General features: G+C 37.1%; 1 protein-coding gene and 1 long non-coding RNA gene across 3 annotated transcripts in view; one reads left to right on the top strand and one right to left on the bottom strand.

The window, feature by feature from the left end:
* LOC121107534 overlaps window positions 1-1,475 on the top strand; it is a 94,308-nt gene extending 92,833 nt beyond the window's left edge. The window contains exon 3 of the long non-coding RNA XR_005841779.2: window positions 892-1,475. This is a non-coding gene — a long non-coding RNA (uncharacterized LOC121107534). The remainder of the gene's footprint in view (window positions 1-891) is intronic.
* Window positions 1-22,285, bottom strand: part of DSCAM (DS cell adhesion molecule) — a 463,922-nt gene that overhangs the window by 267,533 nt on the left and 174,104 nt on the right. The window lies entirely within an intron of this gene.

The following is a 22,285-nucleotide window of genomic DNA, read 5'->3' on the forward strand; positions in this document are numbered from 1 at the left end:
CTGAGTCATCTAGCAGGCTAACTTTTAGATAGCTTAGGTCTATACCAAAGTATGTAAAATAGCAGACAGTACTGAAGTCACTTCATAGGGTACATTTCAGAATATCAGCAACAATCCTCTATAAATACCTCCATGGCTTCACAAGCCAAATTTTAGAATAACTGCCAGCATATATCTTCAGTGAAGAGAAGACTTCAGACAGCCTTGCATTTTACCACATCAATACATCCAGTTTCAAAGAAAAACAAAACAACCTAAATATGAAGACATTTGGATTTTGGATTTTTTTCAGTTCTGCAATGTAGGTAGAATACTTATCTAGGATATTGAAATGTCACATTAAAATATGTTCCTAAAGAGTTCAGTGTGTACTTGCATGCACATATTATACATACTAATTACATCTTCCACTCAGCATCACATATGAAAATCAAAATGCTATGAAGTGTTAAGAAAGAAAATCAGGGTTATTCTGTTAAGACAGAAAAAGCCATTCCTTGAAACAAACAAAAAAATTGCCACTTGAACTAAGGTTTACAGTATTCTTTACTTTGTTTATTTTAAGTAATTGAGTTCTGCAACTGGTATGACAGGAAATCATTATTTCTTGATGTTCACTTTCTTTTCCTTATGAATATCATTCTATTGGTTGCCCCCTCCCTGCCCCACGAGACATAGCTATGAGGGATTCAAATTGCTGCTAAGCAAGGCGAATGCCCCCATCCAGATCTCCATGGAAATCAAGCTGGCTTGGGCTTCGCTATAGGAACTGGAGCATTTTCCTGCTGAAGGTTAGTTTGCATCCACAAGTCCAACCCACACTCAATGAGGAGGAGATGAAGGTCAGCAAAGAATGTCCACTTCTTCCTCTCTACCTCTGTTTTTCTACAGGTCTAAAGTCAAAACAAGGAAGGGTTTGATGCAACACAAGAGGAAGGAATGGGAAGCCAATGCAAGATTTTTCTTTCCAGCATGTTTCGTGCAGTCTCAGAAATGCCTTTTGACAGCACCTCATGTGTTGAAGAGGAATTCTTCAATGTGAAATCAGCAAGGAGGTCTCTGTAGACGCTGGTTGGCATATGGTATCTCAAATTTCTCGGTGACAAGTGGTATGTTAGCAGAGCAACAGAGTAGCAGGGAAAAAGACGTTTTGCTAATCACTCCCTGTTGCCCACACCCTCAGGCAGAATCATATTGCTTTATGCAGATGAGCTCATAACAGTTTCTTCAATTTAGCTTTTATATAAAAAAGTGCCAGCTCCTAACGCTATGTCAACAGGCACCCGAGGGCCTTCCACTTTACATTGCAAGTGTATTACTATTTAAAGATGAGCTTTTAGCTTAACATCATTGCTTGCCTTCAGAGTTTAATTACCGCCCTCCCCATGAGGCCCAATGAGCCATCCACTCCTCCCACGGGAGTTCTGCTTGGCAATGATCTTTAACTAAATAAGTAAATGCCAAATAAGCACTTCTTAAAGATGCAGTGTCTTGTTTTCTGCCTGACTTTGAAGCCTGAAGAAGCCAAGCTCTAATTTGCATCTCACTGGCAGCAAGCCACACTGAGATCTCGGTTACAGATCTCATCTCTGTTATGAACTGCAAAGGAGATGTAAAAGAAAAACTTTTTTCCTTCGCTCTTTCTTGTGCTCAATTATCTGACATCATTACCTATATGCAGACATAAATCACTGAAACAAGAGTCTATTGTACACACTTAAACCATCTGCAAGTGTCTTAACACAGCTACAATACTATAACCAGCTGGTATTGGCTGCAATACGCCTCTGAAGCATGTTACCATATTTCTTTCCACCACTTTCATGTGTAATAGAAAAAGTATTATAAAACAATTAATTCCCTTTCCTGTCTGTCCATCTCCTTCCCCCACCCTACCCCCCCCCTCCCTTTTTTCTTTCCCTCCAACAAAGTTGGTGAGGCACTGGCACAGGTCGCCCAGAGAGGCAGTAGATGCCCCATCCATGCAGACATCCAAGGTCAGGCTGGAGGGGACTGAGCAACTTGGTCTAGCTGTAGGTGTCCCTGTTCATTGCAGAGGAATTGGGGTAGATAGTTTTTAGGGGACCCTTCCAACTCAAACGATTCATGATTCTATGAATAAATACTCAAGAATCAAGAAATAGCCAGGCTAGAGATCCACAGTTCTGTAACGAATTAAGCTATGGCTAAGAGATGGAGGCTAACAGATGCAGCAGTGTCTACACAAGCAGGAATTTGAACTGGTTTTTCTTTTGAAGAAATAAATAACTAACAAGAAATTGGCACAACCAGTTATTCATTTTGTGGCACAGCAGTACAGTAAAGCAGCAACAGATAAGAAAATTATCGGCTTTCCAAATTCTTGGAATGCTATACTAAAATATCTATCTATCTATCTATATACCCTCTAAGAAACCACAAGAGATGAATGAACAGTAACCCAGAACCCAACAGCTAGCCTTGCAAGTGCCAGTCACTCAGCAAATGAACATGGATGGAATACAGGGCTGTAAAACAACAAGGAGCTGTTGCAAGCACTGTGAAGATGACATGAGGCATGCTCTCTTTCCACTGTACTTCAGTCTGTGCAGCTATGGCTAAGCTGGAAAGGAACACATCATGAGATCTGCTTCACCTTACTTCTCTGCTAACAGGAAAATAATATAATTTAGCACATCCTAAGTGAATATTAATTGCAACATTTTGTTACTTCATAAGGGCCAGCCACCAGTTGTGGTTTCTACTGGACTGTTCAGCAAACACTGCAGAAGATACTGTGAATTCCCCTCTAGGATTTGTGCCTGGCTCTAACCTCTGAGTGCCTCGAAGAAGAATGACTCTGAACTTAAAACGAAAAATTTCACTGCATCATTATATAAACAGAACAAGCTTTTTTTTTTTAATCACAGTGGTAAGGAAGAATTTTCTTCTGATGTGTTAGAATACAAAAATCTCTAATTGCAATACTCTAAGACGAAACAAAACATCTCCCATTTAATACAGAGGGAAAACTACTGTTCAGTATGTGCATCAGGTTGGAAAAACAGGCAAGCTTCCAAATAAATGGAGTTCACAACAGATTCACCTTTTTCAGAAGAAAGAAGCTTCTTGCAGGCTCCCTATGAATTATGGATATGTGGTTATTATAGCAGTATGCCTCTGGCAATGTTTTGCTATAATGCTAATTTTCCTCTCTTTTTTGATTTTCTATTATTTGTATTTATAAGGAAAGCTACTAAGAATCAAAACCCAGGAATGTTGTTAAAACTGCTACAGGCTCTCTGAAGGTGTAAACCCATGTAAAAGGCATCTTCTGAATTTTTAAGCTTATTTTTAATTGCGCTCCTCATCAGAGCATCTGAGTGTTTTACAGATATGACCATTCTTTTTAAAATGTTAACTTCAAGGAAAACTAAGCACACATACCTTTGCCTATCAACTGCTGTGCATGTTGCAGGGATAGTTTAGCCACTGTTGCAAAATGAAACCAGGCAACTGCATTACTTTTTGTTTCCCTCAAACAAAATCATAGAATCATATAATTGTTTGAGCTGGAAGGGATCCTTAAAGGTCATCTAGTCGACCTCCTCTTCAATGAACAGGGACACCTACAGCTACATCAGGTTGCTCAGAGCCCCACATCCCACTCAACCTTGAGTGTTTCCAGGGATGAAGCATCCATCACCTTTCTGGGCAACCTGTTCCAGTGCCTCACCACCTCTATTGTAAAAAAAAAAAAAAAACTTCTTCCCTCTGTCCAGTCTAAATATTCCCTCCTTCAATTTGAAACAATTTCCCATTTCCCTGTCACAACAGACCCTGGTAAAGAGCCTGCCCCCTTCCTTCTTATAGCCTCCTTCTAGGTACCGAAAGGGAATCGTTCACAGTAATTACAGTGGAACAACATAGTGATAAGTCATCCTAATTCTGAATCACCATTCTGAAAAAAATAATAATAACAACAGCTAGAAATGTACAGGAGAGAGTCCAAATAGAGTCCAAATACAGACTCTAGCCATTCACAAGAGAAGATATTTGGATGTTGTGTTGTGGGACATGGTTTAGCAAGAACCATTGGTGATGGGTGAATGGTTGGACTGGATGATCCTGCGGGTCTTTTCGAACCTTAGTGATTCTATGATTCTATGATATTTCATTGGCTTAAACAAATTGGAGAATGATGTCATGATGGTTATTCTGCTGCCAGTACTCTTTCTTGAACAGGACAGCAAATACTGATAGCAACAGCCAGGTAAGGAAACCAGCCATTTTTTCTGTCCTCCATAACATGCAGAATTTAAGTACTGTATTGGAAAAACAAAAACTTGCAGTGGTGGCACTACAAGGGAGCAAGGTGAGTGTGGAAGGCTGGAAGAATAGTAAGGAGTAGGAGTAAATAGGTGTTCATAATGTGCTTCCAGGAAGAAAAGCGAGAGGACTGCTGCAATGATGATGAAGAGAAAGGTGAGCTTCCTCACTTTGCGTGTACTTGTCCCTGTAGATAAGGGCATGGACACTGCTGCTAGCAAGAATGCCCCTAACAGCGTGGAAGCCAGCAAGAGACCTTGAGCCAGCCAACCTGGAAGGACAGTGAAGCACAGAGGCTGCCAGAATGGATGACTGCTGCTGCAGAGCAGCAGTGAAAACTTCCGTATATTCTGAACTTGAAGCACCTGCCAGTGTGGAACACTCCCAGGAGAGGCCAAGGAACAGGGGTCCTCCAGCATACCTTGTTTAAAATGGGCTTGGTTGGATCGACATCTGTGGACTCTACTTACTCCCGCCCTAAGCAACTCCCTTCTCCTCTCATCCCAAAATACTCGTTGGATCCCACACACTATTAAATTACCGATTTTAAAACAGCATCAACAGAATTCCTTGTATTCTAATGTTACAAGTTAATTAGAAGAGGTCCACTCACATAACTGTATCTTAAATTTTTATATCTAAACATTAAAGAGATGGATCTTCAATGAATGTGAAATAACACTATTTTCTATAGCTCAGAAACCTACATTAATTTTATCCATTGACCTTTATCATCTCAACCAGAATGCAATTGTGTGTTTCACCAAAATAATGCTTTGAGTACAAGAACTAATTCAACACCAGTTTCCCCCACTTCAGGTATTTTATCCCTCTTCACATGATAGATACCTAACAGGCCCATGCAAAATACAATCTGAAGCAAGTTGCATTGGACACAGTAAGACATCAAATGTATGTTACTTACAATACAGCAGTGCTGATGTGCTGTCTGCTGACACTAAAGATCTCATCTTGCCAAAGCTGCAGAGAGCTTCAGGGTCAACACAGAAACAATGACTGACGGTGTATAGTTGCTGTATAATATAGTCTCATTGGTCAGAAATCACACAGGTGATTAGTCACGTTTTAAAATGATCAGACATTATCTTTTTACAACTTAATATGTCTATCTTACAGACTAACAAAGGTATTATTTGAAACCTTGAAATCAATCAGGTGTCCCAAAAGATTTCTGAATCCATTAAAATATTAAAGACTTACACATTTGCCCAGGCCTATGTTTTTAAGGAGAGAAAGACAATTTCCAAAAAACCTGTTAGCATGTGAATCTGGGTGTCTTTAGCTATTTTCTCCATATCAGAAAATTATGTACGTGTAACTTTTCCATGTGTTTCAATTTCTTCACAGTGGCATTGCATCTGTAAAATTAAAACTCCCCGATGGCAGAAGATCCTTCTTGCATGACTACATAAAGCATCAAGTTGCACCACATGTAGAACAGATTGAGCAGCTATTATACAGACTTCTTACAGATTTCCTTCTACACCAAATATAATTATGGCATTATTTTGCATACATACTTTAATCAGAAAAATATGTCAGCTATCTGTAAACGACCATTAAAGTTCAGACAAAAACAGATTTCTTATGTTTCAGACATGGATTACTGTTAAAATCCAACCCGGAAATTGAAGCAATCCTAAGCATCTTTGTTTATCAGCATTACTGCTCCAAACCATCTGTACTTAATTGTAAGACAACAAATTGTCTAAAAACCAGCAAGGATTAAGAGGACAAAGCTTCTTATGGACAGTTTATATTAAAGAAATTTAAAGTCTGCTAAGATCACAGCCCTTCTTGTAGAGTTGTTTTATTTCAGTCAAGTCCCTGTGTTTATCCTCTAAAATGGAAATACATACCGCATGTTGATCGTTGCTGCAACATTAGTAAGAGCATTACCAAGGTCTTAAACTTTGATGAGAAATCCACCGCTGGCTTAAGAGTTTGCTGACATTTACTCCTGAAGTTCACACTGGGCAAGAAGACCAACTGCTGACCCCCAGTGCTCTACTGACTCCCAGAACTGAAGAAATGGGCCAAGTAGAGGAGGATGGGAGGCATTGTGCATAATGTGCTTCAAATACAGCAAAGCAAATAATTTCATTTGTGAGGAACAGAGATTTGGTTATAGTTGGGAGAAAGGGGAGAAATGGTCAGCAAATAGGCCACCCAAGAACGGATTCTCGAGCATGAATAGTATTGCGTAGATTTGCTCCTGATTAATGCCTGCAATATACCAAGCAGCTACAAAGCTTTTTCAAATGTCAAGCCTATTCAGCTACGCTTGCATTCTTTTTAATTTATTCTATTTACTAGCCATTATTTGTTTCAATCACTGGATAGGAAGTAACATTATGCAATTAAATAACAATTCACATGAGATGAAAAACTAATAACCACTAGTCAAAGTCAGCAGTTTGCCTACTTGCTAACTATAGTACTCTTCATTAAAACATCACTTGACATATCCTCCAAGTAAAACTGTATCTGCAGAGGAGAAAAATTTGCACTCCTACCAACAGCAACCTCATTTTGGAGCTCTTTCCTCATAACTTTAAGCTCCTCTTTTAATTTTTTTATTATATCTTTTATATTAATATATTAATAATAAAATAAAATCAATATTAATGATAAAATATAATAACAATTTATGATTACCTTTTGTCTTTGTAAGCTCTCCCTTCTCCTACTTCAGATTCAGCTACCAGCTGACCAAACAGTTTTTATTACCCCGATTCTGCTTACCTTCACCCCATCCAATCTTGAATACTCTATGGAAAAGTTTTTACAGAATGAAACTCTGTAAAATTGAGAAGGAGAGAGAAGGAAATGCACTCCAGCAATCAAGACCTTCACAGACTCTTCCAAAGTTGTTTGAAACAAAACATTATTTGGAAGAAAATGATATATCATTAGAAAAAAAAGGAAATGAGGAAATCTGTAAGATACATCAAAAACTCTGACAAAGCTTTAGGTGACGTGCTTCCTGGGATGTCTTACACAGGCAATTAAATGAATTTGCTTTAAAAATAACCAGTAAAATATTTAAAGATAAATAAGATGTTTCATCTAAATAATCTACTACTTAAAGATGCACTTCTATATTAATAAAAAAGTAAATAATGTTTTGCTTGGAATACAGACTACTCTAAATGGTTTCCAAGTCTTATCAAGCTAAGTCCAAATTACACGTTTGTGTTCGATACATTTTCTTTCATATGTTGATTTGTTACTTCTAACTTAAAAAAAATGTCAAATATCATATGGGACAGACAGTGAGGAAGGCTACATCTAATTTTTCAAGTTAAGAACTATGTTTAATATTCCTTGATTTAAAATTCAGCAACTGGTAGATGAAAAAAAGATTAACAAAACAAACTAACCAATTAAATAAAAAAATACTCCAAACAGAAAGCTCTTATCCATCATTCTCAAGGACTTTTATAACCAGCTATTGATAACAGTTCTACTTTTATTTTAGGTAAAAGCCTTTTTAATTAAGGCAAATAACAGAAATTGTTTCAAAATATAGAAAAAAAAACCTTATTTTTTTAAGCAGAAGTGTCTCCACAAGGTTAAATTTAAATAAAAAAAATATTTTATATCTAGTTTGAAAAGGTCATAAAAAGGAAATGTTACAGTGTTCCAGTTTCAGATATATAAGTATAATTTTTCTGTGTTCTGAAATGAGGATGTTTCCAGAACTAGAGCCCTAATTTAGCACTTTGTTTAAGCACACTTCCCTGTCAGCTTATCCAACTTATATGCCCAGCTAGCTTCTCAGACTGAATTTTAAAATATAAGAAGTCAATGTGAAAATCTAAAAGGCAGTACTATCCTCTGGGTAGAATATCTGCAGCTTTATAACCTCTGATTCCAACAAGGCTGTTTAGTTCCAGTATTCTGTGCTGTTTTATATATTACATATACAATATATAAAATTATATATATACATATATAGAATATATTATATATACAAACACACACACACACACACACACACACACCTGTTCTAAGATATCACATTTTTAAGGCAAGTTAGCATTTTTGTCTTTTTAAAAAAAGTAAATTCTGTCCATACTTCCTGGGCAAGACTAAGTTTCCCAAATGGGACAGTTCAGTGGAATCACAATAAGTTTTAAGGTGACTGCAATCCTGAATTTTTATTTCCTTACTTTTAAATCAGATGCTATTCTGCAATACATACAGAAATTGAAACTTATATGCTTAGAAACGTTTTGAAAAATACATAAGAAATTATGTTTCTCTAGGACACAAAACAAAAAAAAAAGACTTATAATGCTCTGTAGGAAATTTCTTCTAATAATTCATTTCATTTTTAGAGCCCATTATACATGATTACAGAAAGAAACAGTGCTACAAATTAATTTTATGCAGGATTTCTTTAGTGCTAATTTCTACTTCAACTGTACACCTTTAACTAATTGCTTTCAGTTAGACGAGGAAGATTTTGTCAAAATGAATGACTGTTTCATCTCTTTCCTAATACAGTTATTTCATCATTTTCTTGCATTTCTTTTCCATATAGAAATATGAGAAAGACTGTCTATGCGATTAACAGTCTATATGATTAAGCTTAAAAAAATATATATCAAAAATTCAGATGTCTGTTTAATAAAACACAGCTAACTCATACATACAGCTGACATAAACTCAAACAATTTTAGCAGCTTCACTCTTGTCCTTATGCTATGGCATGTTCTACATCAATCACGTGACTTAATGTTATAGTTCCCATATGTGCGTACCACACTTCTGTCAACAAAATCATTGTAACATGCAGGAAACAAAATATAGACAGAAAAAAAAAAACCCACACGTGTGAGCCATGATGCTGAGGCTGGCTTCCAATCCCTTAAGGCTGAGGGGTTGGAAGACCTTGTCTCTCAATCCGCAAGGAAAATTAAAAATACCAGTAAATACCAGGAAATGTGGATCCTGCAAAAAAGCTTATTTGACTCAAATTGAAAATTTTGATTTTCTACAAAAATTAAGGAATTTCCATGTTTTCTAGGTTGTCTACAGTAGGATCTTGTCTGCTCATGAACTTCAGGAATAACTGATAACTTATGGCTTCTAAAATTTCTCCACTACTCAATACAGATATTAGCCACAGTTACTTATTTGAAAATAATAATAATAATAATAATAATAATTTATTCTGTGAGAGTTATTCCAGAGCTGCTAAAATCCTCAAAAATTCAGATAAACATTTATTCCTCAGTCATAAGCAAAAGACTGAAAAATAGAGGCTTTCTGGCAGGAAAATAAATAAATAAAAATAAAAACCTTTCATGCATTGGAACACTTCTAAATGAAAGATTTTGACCCTAAGATCATATTTTCCATCAGAAGAAAAAACCTAAGCCAACTGAATTATTCAGACTTGTCAAAGTAAAGCTTTGTTCAGGGTTCATTTGAGCTCTACAGTCAGAGTTCCCTGTGAGAAATATGGTTTTGAGCTTTCCATCCTTCTTGTTTCCCTTCCAAGTCAAGACCTGCAGTCAAGAGACAGGATGAGCCATGCTGACTCATTGCTATGGGTTTTCCTCTTGCCTTACATTTCCTCTGGACTCTGCCTCTCCTGGAGCAGAAAGCTGGTCCACAAAGACAGCACTAATGGGGAACTTTGAAAGGGTTAACCTATTACAGTTAAATCTTATAATAACTAAATATTGTCTTAATCTTATAATCTTTGTAATTACTAAGTATGCCAGCAGGATCCTGTTCTGTTTACTGCTACACAAAGACACACAGATATTCAAGGTCATAAAATGGCTGATGTTGCAGAACTAAGCAGATAAAAAACACCATTTATGTATGGAAAGCCAACAGAACAGAAAAATTAAAGTCTCATGAAACTGTGAAGAATGAGACAAACCGAAGAAAAATTGGTTAAAAATTTTAACTAACAATGACAGTTTTGGAGATATTCCTTCAGAACAGTAAGTAACTAGGATACTAATGCAATAATTAGTATGCTTATACTGTATTCTTTATAACCCTACTGCAAAGATTCTGGAAATCAATGCAGTAAATCAATTAAACTGATGTTTAAAAATAAGTAAATAAATAGATGAGTGATTTCTTTCAATGTCTTAAAGTCAGAAAATAACACCCCCAAAAGAATAACAAAAACAACACAAAACCCTAAAACCATGACATCAGGAACACAGCCCATCTTTTTAACAAGTAGAAAGAACAATTATGATTGTCTGGTTATACCACTATTTCAATGAAAACACCAGCTCTCATCTAGCAGCTGTAATTATCTCCTAATCTCAGTTTACAGTTCTTAAATAATTTCTGGGATTTTTTTCCATGACTCCTGACCCATTTTCTAGTATCACATCTGCCCACACAAGAAAAAAATAAAGTTTCAGATTTATAAAAGTCATCATTATCTCCTGACTGGCTTAAAACAACACAATCAAATCGAGGTATAAAACTACCAGTCTGGAGGAAGCTACCGCCTGGACATAATGCACCTGTCCTCTACTCTCTAAATTGGCTCCCTACTGGATATCACGTCAAGTAGAAGAGTTTCAAAAGAGAATTTCAAGCTGCTTAATGATTGACATCTGGGATCTCTACAAGATTGTCAAAAGCTTGAACGCTAGCTTTGACTACTCTGAAATCCTGGTACTAAAAAGAATCAGAGGCACACACGCTAACACGCTGGTCTAGGGAAAGTTTACTAGCATTTTGTCAGAGTCAAAATCTGAAGAACACACAACTTGAATAAAGATTTCAAGTTACTGTAAAATGTTACTAACCACTCTATCAAATTAATAAGTCATCTTTTAATTTCATTCATTTCTCCTTACCCTATCCTTACAACCTATTTTAGTGACATTTTCAAGGGCTTTTTTACTCTTCGCATACTTTAAGCCTAATTTAAGGATGGATATCCATCAACTCCTCCTTAAAATCCTGTTACTTTCCTCAGATGCCTGTTCTGACCTTTCTTTTGATCTTACTCTTTTTTTTTTCTCCCATTTTTTCCCCCAAAATCTTCCCTTACTTTTAAGCTCATCCTCCATCACCCCTTTTCCTCCATGTTCCTGCATTTTCTTCCACAGCACTGAATTCCCTCCCCCCATACATACACACTCACAGTTCTGCTCCCAGTCATTTTTCCTCTGAAGGTTGCTACCCATGACCATCAGAGCTGTCAGTTAAACTATATTTTTTTTCCATGAATAGCCTACTCTGTGAGCAGGGGACCAACGTTGGTCTGTTCTCTTCAAGAGTTGCTTGCTACTGAGTTGATATCTTTTATCTAAAGAACAGAGAGATATTTCTCCTTCCTCATTCCCTGCTATTGACCTGTTGCAGAAAGTATCCAAACAAAAGGACTGTTAATTTTTATATCCAAAATGAAAGAGGAGGCAGGCTATATAACTGGCCTGAGCAGTATCACAGTGTGTTAGGGCATGCACAGGCTGATGGGAAGTTCTTTGACAGCACTCCAGGGGACAGCAGAAAGATAACTATAGGAGCTGGGCGTATTGAACACCTCAGGGAAAAGACCAGTCCAAATTATCACATTTCTTAGGAAAGGTGGCCCTGTCAAGGGCATTCTAAGACCATACCACAGACTTCAAAAACACCAGTCAAGTTGTTCAAAAATAGACTAAAAGTCTTCCAACTTCTTTCTTCATGTATGCAATTACACAAGAGAACCACTTCAAAAAACACACAAATCTTGAATGAGATTCATCCTGTCCAATCATGTCATCAGAGATAATCAGGATGGCACCCCATAATCAACGGACAGAGCAAAGCCTGTGCAAAGTCTTTCCAAAAGAGAGTGCACTTATTTTCCAAGATAGGCATCTTTGTTATAGGAGATAAAATAACTTCTCTATCAACATAGCTCATGAGAGAGGAGAAACCAAGATGTCTTGTTTTATCACATTGCTGGATATGATAGATCCTTACCATTGACAGACAAAACCAATTCCTGCTTAGAAACACAACTCCCATATAGCAAGTACTCCTACCTTTCATTATTTCTGAGTAAAGTAAAAAGCTTTGAAGGGTAGAAAAATATACCCCCCCCCTCCCCTCCCCCACACACACACACGAAAAAGTTAAAGAAAGCATATATGCTGTTTGAATGCAATAACACTTAAGACAAAGACAACATTCCTAGGTTCAACTTTGTCTTATAGGATTCTCCACAGTTAATGAACTTCTAGGGAGATTCAATCCTATCTGGCCATATTTTAACCGCATCCCTAAAAAAAAACCCACTGCGTTCTCAGTCAAAACAATGCAGGCTTTATGGAATCTGAATTGACACATTACTAAGAAAGCTGATTTAGAGGTGGTCATAACTGCTTCAGGAAAGTAGTTTCTCAGTTGCAATAAACCAGGTTTATCGAGTAGTTGTCTAGTAATCAGTCTACAGTACGATTATTATTATTTACTACAACTTGACTTCACTCTCCATTCAGTAACGGTTGAAAGATGAACAACATTGCCAGAAGACTTTTATCTTTCTCTCTCAGTGATAATAATTTGTAAAACTCCAGAAGCACTGCATTTTCACGCACATATTTATGTACACAAGCACACACAATTTTTTTAATTTTCTTTTTCAGAAGACTTCAGAGAAGAGGACAAGACTCATCTAATTTTGCTTTGGTTTAACTGTCCCAGGCAGTTATTTTCTGTTAATTCTGATGCCCACTGTTGTTTGTTTCAAAACTCACCACATGATTGCTAGCTGGAACTGCTCTTGGCTTCAAGTAATGGAACGTCCTTCATCAGGGACAACAAGATGGGGCTGGTAAGAATTTATGAGCCAATGGCTAGATGTGACTACTGGTTAGAAATCATTTTTACTATGTACATAAAATGGTGTTTGGATTAAAGGACAACTACATTTCTCAAGATGACAGCCAATCCAACACCTTAGACAAAAGAATAATGCCTGCAGTTTTGTGCTTGTTTCTAGTGGCTTTTATGCAGATTTGCTCTCTGACTCAACTGTAAGGGAATAACTGACACATAACAAGTGTTTAGCTTTAATATTTCATAGAAGGGCAAATTTGATTTCCCAAAAATATGTTGTGTGAAATAAAAATTGAGAATTACTTAGATACTTAAGATGTAAAAATAAAGAGACGTGTCAGGGATGCTTTCTTGATGACTTCCCTTCAGCCACATTTCTGAGACCGATTAGCATGGTCTCAAACGTCTTACTATTATATGTTTAAATAAAGACAGCTGTTTTTTTTCTGCTGCTTGTAACAGCTAATAGACTTTGTTTTGACTTACAAATATGGTTTGAGACATCAGAATCCGATGGATTAATCAAAAAATATCCCACTCTTAACTATTATCCTTCTTACAAGTATTGCTCCATGAACAGCCTTAGTCAAAAGTCTTTTTTCCCCCATAATTGCTTTATAAAAATTTCATGAATAGAGGAAAAAATAATAACAAAGGTGAATATTATAAAACATCTTTGCAAAGAGAAGGAATTTGCAGAGATTGTTAAGAAAACCACAAATTCACCCAGCAATAAGAGAGAAGCAGAAGTTAGCTGGGAAGCTCTAAATGTTGTCACTGACTCCCCTTGAATGCATTAAACTCAATTTGCACGTTACAGTCCTGTTGATGGAACCAGTTTAGGAGGTCCTACTTATGAGAAGGGTTTTTGGTCTCCTTATCACATACATGATGGATTCTACTGACTATCACATTCCAAAGCAAAGTAGAACCCAAACAAGTGTTTATTAGTGCTTAAAAATTAGACTTCTTGTAATGAGAGCCTCATAATACAAAGCTGATCACACAACAAAGCTGGCCATGTTCACCTGCAAAGTCATTGGAGTGATCTTCTGCCCTAATTCGGAAGCCTGGCTCTATACATTTCAACTGGTCATTTTGCTGTTCAGATCTTAGCAATCACACAACAGGAAGTGGTGGGTAATCTCCTGTAGAGGGGACACAGAATGAGTCAAGTGGGAAGAAGGATGAATGGAAAATTCCTATTCCAGATCTGCTGTTAGACAGTGACTACATAGAAGTGGAGAAAAAATGGACTGTGAGGAACAGTGATGTCTTACTTCAGAAGTCAAGACCAGTTCTTGCCTCAGTGTTCAACTCTTGTACACTTAATCAGACTGCAGGGTAGTTCCACTGTAGCCTGCTACAGACTGGTACAATGGTACAAAACAGTTGAGACAACCCTGCAGTGGGACAGAAAACTGAGAAACCTAAATATACATCTACAGTCTGAACTCCCTGACTTGTCAACTGAAGGCCTGAACTTCACTGTAACACACAAGGATTTGTTTAGCAGACATGATGGCATTTGATTAGCTAAAGTCATCTGGAGCTTCTCTGTTCTTGCTTTATAATCTGCTTTGGTTGAGCAGCTTTTCACCGTGTAGCAAATAATCTTTTTGTAAAGTATTTTACTATTCAGAATATATTGTATGAGGTGGAATCTGACTCAGAATAAATTTGAAGTGGAACTTAAACCTAAATATTTATTGAGGGCAGGAACAATAAAGTGGAGATACATTCTGCAAAGACTAGGTTGGATGTAATTGTTTCATAAACCTAACTGAGTGCTTTCCTTTCACAAATAGCTTATTTTTTCACCCTGCTTTGAACATTTGAAGGACCATATAAAAAGAAATTTTCTGCATAAGAAAAAAAAAACCACTATTTTCTGCCCAAAGCATCCACCTGAAAAATAATGGTCTATGCTTAGGAACAAGTAGGAGCATTGGGAAGAATAAGGTGCCATATTTCTAGAGACATAGAGATATCAAATGTACAGCTAAGCAAGACAGAGTTATGTATTTATGAAAATACCACTATGCTTAAGGCATCTATTCACCTACACAAATCATTCCTCCTGGTGTTAAAACTTCACTGGAGAACATCGTCCTTGTAAGTTACACATCCCTTCTGCTACAGTGGTATAGAGTATGTGTTTCAAGATAGGTAGAAAGGGCAAGGTATGACTAAAGAGATATCTGCTGGTATTTTTAGGCTTGTCTTCTCATTAAAGCTGGTTAAAACGGGGATAGCTTCAATGAAAGAAACAGAATTAGTTCAGTGTAAAAAGAAATGCACCAAGAACAAAGCCATGTTCAACCACTACTAGAGATGTTTATCGAGTGGTGGTTATTTATCAAAACCAAAAATTCTATTTATAATTATTCAGCAGTTTTCTTTGAGCAGATTTTGTGCTGTTTCTATTTAGACACAGTAAGGGGAACATTTGATTGCTTTTTTTCCCCCCCCCTCTCTGGTGTAAGAGTCACCTCATAATTCATTTCCCCCCTCACCTTTTTTTCCCCCCCCCCCATAAATACTTTTTAGTACAGCAAGATTCCTCATCATAGCTGATCAGAAAACTCTGTTCTAACTGGAACAGATTTCCCTTGCTACTGCTGTTTCCCTCTTAGACTTTATTTCACAGGGATGTGAATATTGTTTAACTGCTGGTCCCTTAAGTCAGTATTTCTATTTCTGTTTAATTAAATTAGTCTGTAGATGAACATTAATATTATACACTTCCCTTCTTCCCCTAGTCAATAATCCCTCACAGGTTAACTGGTTTAGACAAGAAACTTGTAGTAGCTTCCAAGGAAAATTTTTCCATGAAAGTTCTGGAGAAGTCATTTGATAGGATTTATACTTCTGTTATGCATCTTTACTTTCATGTCTTCAGTGGATATTTTGTTTTGGAAACACACAGAAAAACATGGTGAGTAGGCATACGGTAAAAACATGCATAACATTAGATTCAGCATTCATTGCTGAATCTTGGCAGGCAGTACAAAGAAAACAGATCAAATCTGACCAGGAAGTTGACACTGCATTACAGCACATCAGGAGTACAAAATTTCAGTTAAACTTCTGAAGGATTTGCTAGTCAAGACAGGAAATAACCTAGTCACTAACAGTAGGGATCTACTAATTTAATGCTATCACAAGCTTTGTTGAAGGTCATTTAAGTACGAGTTTTGTTTTAGACACTGCTGAAAACAGAAGTAAAACAGAATAAGAACAGAAGTATGTATTAAATAAAAAGGCCACTTTTTATTTAAAAGGCCACAATGTCACTGGAGTTATTCATCTGATAGAAAGGAGTCTCTATTTTAGTTATCTCTAATTACTGGAAAAATGTTGGAATACATCTTAGTGTTTAAATCATGTCATTCCAATGACTTCTCAAAAAAAATTCTATTGAGATTTCTTTAATTAAAAAGTTGTATAATTCTCTAAAAAACAGTCAGTCTCTGGTTTTACAATTCCTTCGTACTTGTATGAAAGTCTGTTGCTTCTGCGTCTTTCCTATGCATAGTTCATATCTCATGCCAGAGTTCTTGTTACCTGAAAAACTTATTTGTAAGTTTAAGTTTTTTTTAATATTCTGTATTTACTTATCAAGAATAATGATCGTGCGCACATGATGTACAAAGAAGTAACTAAACTAATTTACTCATTTCTTCACCAACTTCAGATCATGATAAAACGTATCTTATCAGTATTTCTGAAATAAAAAGGCATCTCTTAAAAAGAAAAATGTCTATGGATGAATATGTTACTCATGTGAGAATACAAGCTGTTAAACTCTTACTTAAATCCCCCAAAATAACATGCTTAATAAGGGTATCAAAGATAATAAAAATGGAGTTCTCTGAAGCAAACATTTTAACCCTACCTTTGTAGCTCTTCTCACTGTAAAAAAGTTCTCAGCACTTCTACCATTTTATAAGCATTATCCCATCTACCTCTCCTCATCTTGAGCAGTGTGCAGTAATCCTGCATTTTTTGTCTAACTTATAGTGGGAAGCTTTATATAGTATATAAAAAAAAAGAAAACCTTAAAAGTACTGTGCAACTTGTAATAACAATGCAGGAAATGCGAACTTTGCTTTTTCATGTTTATTTGACCAGTGAAGCACAGTTTTGATTCTCTGGTGTATTGGTAATGCCATAGATTATAGCAAAGCAAGGACTTGGGAATGCATTCCTGCAAAGACATTTTATTACCTAACTTTGCTAGAAGTGAAGAAGAGAATAGGGATGTGCCAATATCATTAAAGAGAGATATTGTCTTCAGTTTTGTATAACCTCACACCGAAATGTTGGATATGCTTCATGCATGTACTCCACATAACATGTGAAGATGCTTCTAAAAGTGTCTCATTGGTTTCAACATCTAAAAACATTACATTTTTACCTCTTCCTTTTATTAACTGAGCTACCTACAGTGTAGTCTACATTTTCCCTTGTGCATTCAATGTGATTAATTTTTAATCTGTAGGATATACTTCTGTATTTACAGGTTTCTAAAATATGGTGATTTTTTCTTTGATATAGCTTTTTCCTTTTGATCTTTTCCCTACCAGTATAAGTCATTCTTATTTACTTCATTTTCCCACGTAAGACTTTTAATCCACCAACTTCTGTTTTGTTTTCACCACATTTCCTTCTTTCTCACCCATACCTCCCTGATTTCACAACAGCACTATTTGAAGTTACTATATTACTCCCTGTTCTTTGATTTCTTTTTTTGTAGTAACACCAGTAACTGAGGAGTAGAGTGCTGTATGTTGCTGTAATTTATTTCCATCTTTCCATCACTGTTCTCTATACTCATTCATTTCTTCCTATTTGAATTACTGAAAGATTGTACTATGCTCCTCTGATACTGTACGCAGTCTTGCCTAGAGCAGTGCATTTAATAAACCTAGGACTACTGTAATTAAAATTTTACATTCCTAACCAGATCTTGCATTAATAATTGGCAGATGGAAGATAGTTCCATCTCTGCTGTTCAGTTCATGATTGCAACCCTTTTCTAAGCCTGAATAAAGTGTCTGATTTTAACCATTTAAGTCTGATTTTACACATGTAAGCCATTCAACCAGGATCCATGCATAATAAATTTCATTTTTAAGGTTTTTCATGGTTTCCACCTACATGTAGCTAACTTGAGAACTTTAAAGTCTACTTTAATTTTAAACCTATAGAAATACTAAGTCCTACCCTACATTTTGACTTATACCTCTTTCCATATCTTTTGTCACTAGTTAGGCTCAAGGTGATTTCTTCAAAAGGTATTCAAAGTAGAAAGATGAGAGTAGCACAAGATAATTCAGCTAGATAGGGACCTCACGAAGTCTCTAGTCCAACTTCATGCTCAAAAGCAAGGTCAACTCAGACTTGCTCCAGTCAGGTATTGAAAACACTCAAGAGATGGCGCAACCTCTCTGGGCAGCCTACCCAGTTGCCCTCAGAAGGAAAGAGTTTTCCCTTCATGTCCAGTCTGAAGCTTTCATTACTTTTGTTCCTCATCCTTCTGCCAGACACTTATGAACAGCCTGCTCCCAGGCCCTGCTGCTGCCAGGACATACTGAGGCCTCCCATCCTGCTTGCTCCCTACTGCAGCCCCAGTGCCCTTCGCACAGGGCTGCTCCCCAGACAGGCTATTCCCCAGCCTGTGCCCTGACCAGGGCTTGCTCTATCCCAGAGGGAAGGGAAGGAAGGTAGGATTGTGAGGAGAGAAGTCAAGAAGCATTACTTTTGTCTGTCAGAGACTTGTAGACTGTACACACACTGCATGGGGATGAGGCAGCAAATATGATGTCTGCCCCCTCAATGCTCCGTCACGCTCTTATTTATTATTAAGTTTCAACCAAAACAGCAAGGAAACAAACAAAAAACCTAACCCACAAACAAACAAAAAGAAAAGCAGCAGTATTTTGATTTCTGAGTTTTCAGCTCCCATTCTTAAAGAAAAAGCCAGGGACAGATGAGATCCCTGAATGTGGCACCTCTAGGATTTGTCACTGAGCTCCAGTCCCACGCTGAGGCGGACTGAAGCTCACTAATCATGGTGTTTTCCAGCCAAGAATAGCACTGTTATCAGCCACACGCAGGCTCTGACCCCTAAAGGCTGCCTATTGTGAAGGAGGCCAACAGCATCTCAGGCCGCCAGCAAGGACAATAGATTGACCTGCTCAGCCTTTGCAAATTGAAGCTGCCGGGGAAGAAAAAAAAGAAAAAAAAAAACAGGTTTAATACCACAAGCTAGCTGAGAATAAATAAATAAATTAACACAAAACAAATGCAAAACTATCAGAAATCTTCAACTGTCACTGGCAGAAGCAGATACCTGCAATGAATCTGATGCTGAAAGCAAAGAATAGCGTTTCAGGAAAGAAGAACTAAATGCATTTAGCCAATGAAAGAATGCTGCAGTTTTAGATCACAAATTTTATTTTCAAATAAATGGAAAGATGAGGCAGTAAACTGTTGAAACATTTCAATGAAGCAGAGATACTGCAATGAATATGCCAGCAACATGCAAAAGAAGAGAAAACCTGAATCACAATGAGAGGAAGAAATGGAGATGTCTTTCTGTTGCTTTTTATTTTTTAAAAAAGCCACATGCAAAATAATATTAAAAGCCAAAAAGTATCAATCACAAGAAGGTTTACTTTGCACAAGAACATTTTACACACACTGTGTGGTTGTGTGGCTTTCTGAAATGTGCCATGTTCTTACCGCTAACTAGATTAAAAAATTAGTAACACTAAGAAAAAAAATTCAACAAACCCAAATGTTTTCCATTGTATTATGAACTCCTGCAAACCAAACATTAATGGAAGGGACCTACTTATATTTTTCTAACAACGGACAGAAAAAAATTAATGGCAATCACACACTCACAGAATGCAGACTATACAAAAAGAGCAAGGTAAGAGCACTGATTTAATTTCTACCCATCAGGACTTTAAAAGGCACATATCATTAAATATGAAAAGTGAGAGATATGGTGCATTATGCTGACTTACTGGTATTTGAGCCTTATTAAATTAATTAGTAAATTAAAAAGAACTGTTATTGCATAGGAGTGAATTAAGGCCTGTACAAGGAAAACTGCATCCAATTCCAGCACCAACTCATCCAGTGCCTCCCTAAATGCAAATGCCTGCATTTTCTAGGCTTTGATATTCGGGTTACTCCACTGAAAGGTCTTACAAAAAAGTACACATAGAGAGGTCCAGTCCATAAAATGCAAATGTGGAGACATTAACCATTAACAAAGCTTAATAAATGGCAGGAAGTATCATTTGGCTTTTCTTTATTAATGTGTCTATATTTAAAATACTATGACATAGCTTTGCAGTTTGAAAGGAATCTTTCTGCCCTCAGACATAAACACAATTTCTTTACCATCCTTCCTTGCACTGGCAACAGAAACTAATCTTGATCAATTAAAGATTCTCAAAACAGAATAAATATTTTTCCTCCAACTGAGACAGCACACCCCACGGACTTCAAAGTAATAGTAAGACGTGCCCAACAACACAGCTCAAAACACTATAAGTTAAAAATTAGTGGCAGTCAAAACCCACAGGCATTACCAGAGCCCTTTGTAAGCTGAAGTTATTGATTTTGGGAAAACAGAAAAAAATCACGTCATGCCAAAAATGCAACCAGACCTGTGATTTTGCATTCAAATCACCTCTTCTAAACCTCACGCAGGGTTTACACAGTTAACAGAAAAAAAAAATCTCTATTTGATAACTACAGTCCTGACGCTGCAAAATCAGCTTTCAAAAGGCATAATATTTTCATTTGAGCAACATTACATATTGCAGATTTCAAAGTTATGCAGAATGTTATTGCTCATTCACTCATGTAGAGAGAAAAACTTTAGTGTAGGGCTTGAAATCCTATTCGCTATAGAAAAAAAGAAAAGAAAAAGGCACAGGTGGCTATGATTTGTACTGATAATTTACCAGATTTTGTATGCTAGAATTTGTTATCATGCATTTATCTTCCTTTCTGGGAGTCACCTAGGTAATTACCTTAGAAAGTAGTCACTGTGGTTTCAGACCAAGAAGAGGATCAATTTTTGACAGGTCGCCATTGGAGACAATTAAAAGCAGCTGCTTCTAGCAGTCAGGGTTACACCAGTGTGCTGGCTTAGTGCAAACTATACTATCAATCCATAACATAAATATCTTTTGAGGACTGAATTAATGTTTGATTGAATGAACTTGGGCATTTTACAAATTAGAGCAAGCAAAATCCTTAGAGTTATCAGACATTAATTTAAATAATGGCAAGGACGTGAGTACAAAAGCTGAAATAAGGTGGGTAGTTTGAAGCAGAGGGGGGTGTGATTATCTTCAATTCACAGCAAATTTTCCTTTTTAAACAAAAAGCCACACGCAGCAGGATAGAGAGAAGATAACAGTGCAGAGTGGTTTGCATCTCCATCCCCAGCAGGCACAGCCCCAGCTGAGCTAGGAGGCGAGGGCTTTGCAGCCACAGAAGCACAGCACATGGCTTCCTGGGGAACCCATGCTTCCTCTGGCAAACCTGAATACAGAGGGACTTGCAGGAGCTAATCCCAAACCTGCAGCTGCAATGGCACAAGCCTACTTTGTCCCAGTAAGGAAAAGCCTTCTGTCACAAATTGATTTTGAGGGGATAGGCAAGACAGCAAAAGGCTTTTCTCCTGCTTTAATCTGCATCTACGTGGTAGAAGTGTGTAATGGAGTTACTGGACCCACAAGATCTGGCTCCTGAAGGCTCACTGTCTCAAACCACTGATAGGGTTGACTGCGCTTAGTTACTTAGATGACGCAATCAAGAAGACACATTAGGAAAGCACACAACTAGAGTGTGCCTCACTGTAATAAGACATTGGACCGGGCACCCTGCAAGCTGAGCTTCCCCCACTGCAACCATCTCTCTAGGGGTCTTGCAGTGAACATTGCTGGGCACCTGAAGACTTTGGACATGCTCAGCGACCAGCTCAGCTGAAAATTAAGTCTTCTAGAAAGAGAAATCTTCAACTATCCAAGGATAAGTGTTTCTCTTAAAAAAAAAAAAAAACACAACACCATAAAAAAGGTATTTCAGAAGACTTCCC

Source organism: Gallus gallus, chromosome 1 (genome assembly GCF_016699485.2).
Source record: "Gallus gallus isolate bGalGal1 chromosome 1, bGalGal1.mat.broiler.GRCg7b, whole genome shotgun sequence".
NCBI lineage: Eukaryota > Metazoa > Chordata > Aves > Galliformes > Phasianidae > Gallus > Gallus gallus.